The sequence below is a fragment of the Octopus bimaculoides genome, chromosome 26, assembly GCF_001194135.2.
Source record: "Octopus bimaculoides isolate UCB-OBI-ISO-001 chromosome 26, ASM119413v2, whole genome shotgun sequence".
NCBI lineage: Eukaryota > Metazoa > Mollusca > Cephalopoda > Octopoda > Octopodidae > Octopus > Octopus bimaculoides.
Window position 1 is genome coordinate 9,904,499 of NC_069006.1, and position 2,528 is coordinate 9,907,026.

At 34.1% G+C, this 2,528-nt stretch overlaps 1 protein-coding gene across 1 annotated transcript in view; it reads right to left on the reverse strand.

Moving 5' to 3' along the window:
• LOC106868957 (anoctamin-7) overlaps window positions 1–2,528 on the reverse strand; it is a 300,499-nt gene that overhangs the window by 57,467 nt on the left and 240,504 nt on the right. The gene's annotated exons all lie outside the window — the stretch shown is intronic.

Genomic DNA, 2,528 nt, shown 5'->3' on the forward strand with positions numbered 1-2,528 from the left:
TGGGAAGCAAGCTTCTTACCACACACCGACTCCTGCACCTATATATATATATATATATATATATATATATATATATATATACAGCAGGCTTTTTTCAGTTTCCATCGACCAAGTCCATTCACAAGTCTTTGATTGGCCTGAGGTTGTAGTAGAAGACACTTGTTTAAGGTGCTATGCAGTGGGACTGAACCCAAAACCATATGGTTCAGAAGCAAGCCTCTTGCCACACAGCCATGCCTGGCCTTATATAAATTTTGGGTCAAATCAAAATTGCCAACCAGCCACCAAAGAAACACCAAGTTGGATTTTGAGGACAGGAACACAACAAAATGTGGATTGAAAACATCTAATAATTGTAGCCTAATGAAATTTGATAAAGTGGTAAAACAGCTGCATGAGAATTTGTGCTACAATTAGCTAAAATAACAAAAGGTGCCAAATTCTTTAAAATGGTTGTTTAATTCTGATGGAACATTTTCTGGAAGAAAATGCAAAAGAAAACCCTTTATGTCAAGAAGAGTGAAAAAAAAATAACCAAACAAAAAAAAAATGCAAAAAAAATATATTGTTAATAGATTCAAAACATCTAAAAATCGAATTACATTATTTTTATGCTTTAATGCATTGGGTGATGGTTTTTCTCTCTCTAAGCTGTGGAACAAAGTGACACAATGCTTCTTACACTGATGCAGAGATAAACACGGACAGAGCAAACATTCACACACACACACACATACAGACTAGTTTTTTTGCTGCTAGTATTTTGATGATTGTTTAGATTATATTTCTGTTTGTCTTTTATTGATGTTATCATCATTATAAATGTATTTTCATTGATTTACACAACATTGATTTGGTCCGTGACTCACTGAGCCAATCTACGGTACAGCCAAGGGACAATTACAAGTGTGTGTGTGTATTTGTGTGCATGTGTGTGCGTGTGTATGTTTGTATGAAATCTGTTTTTAGAGAATGTGTGTATAAAGCATGTGTGCAAATGATGTGTGTGTGTGTGTGTGTGTGTGTGTGTGCGCATGCGTACATGTGTGTGTGTATTTGCATGTTAGTATAAAATCTGGTTTTAGAGCATGTGTGTATAAACCATGTGTGTAAAATATATGTGTGTGTGTGTGTGTGTGTGTGTGTTTGTAAATGTTTGCTTTGTCTATGTTTATCTCTGCATCAGTGTGTGTGTGTATGTGTGTGTGTATTCAGGTGTGTCTTAGTTTTTCACAGTAGATTGGTTCTAAAAGTCACTATAAAAATCAAAATAATGTAAAGTGATGGGAATACATTTTTAATGACATAATCAACAACAACAACAATAACAATAATAATAATAATAATAATAATAATAATAATAATAATAATAACAAGAACACTCTGAGAGCACAAACCTCCGCCAAGACAACACCAACATCCTCTCAACGAGATGATTTTTAAAATGAGAATATCTGAAATAAACTTGACTGCTTTCACAAACGAGAATACTAAAAATGAATGTGACTGCACTCAAAAATTAAATAAAAAAACAGGAAAAATAATCCAGAATCCTTGTTCAGTGCTGGATTGATCCCAAAATCTAATCAGTTTGTGCCATTCATGCAGCCAAACATCCCTGAAAGTTTCATCCGAATCCATCCAGCATTTCTTGAGCATGGACAAACAAACATGATTGAAAACAATACCTTTGCCTTCAGTAAGGTGGAGGTAGTAATAATAATAATAATAATAATAATAATTTCAAATTTTGGTACAAGGCCAGCAATTTTGTGGGAGGGGATAAATCAATTACATCAACTCCAGGACTCAACTGGTACGTGCACCTCTGGTACATATAAGTACCAGACTTCATAAAAAACAAGTACAACTGAGTTTGATTTATTCAACTTAGAACCCTTCAAGGTGGTGTCCCAGCATGGCCGTAATCTAATGATTGAAACAAGTAAAAGGCAAAAACTAATTCTAGTGCTGCTTTAGTATTTGGTTAACTTCATTTTTGTAGAAGTGAAATGAGAGTAAAATTAGAAGAAAATGGAAAATTTTAATGGAAACAACAAAATGGTTTTTCTAATGATAAATAAAGTATAGAATGGTAAGCATGGTTAAGAAGTTTGCTTCTATCTGAAGTTCTTCCAAAAACATAAGCGTAGGAGTGGCTGTGTGGTAAGTGGCTTGCTTACGAACCACATGGTTCCGGGTTCAGTCCTACTGTGTGGCACCTTGGGCAAGTGTCTTCTACTATAGCCTCGGGCCGACCAAAGCCTTGTGAGTGGATTTGGTAGAGGGAAACTGAAAGAATCCCGTCGTATATATGTATGTATATATATATATATATATATATATATATATACAAGAAATGAGGGCAGGGAATCGTCAATTAATAATAGAATTAATAATTAACAATTTTGCCAAGTAGTTCAGTATGAAAAAAACCTTTATCGGTAAGACCATTTATCATCATAAATATAAGGGATTAGCAATTGAGTTGCTTCTCCAACATACTGAAAATTTAGAAATAGCAGTCA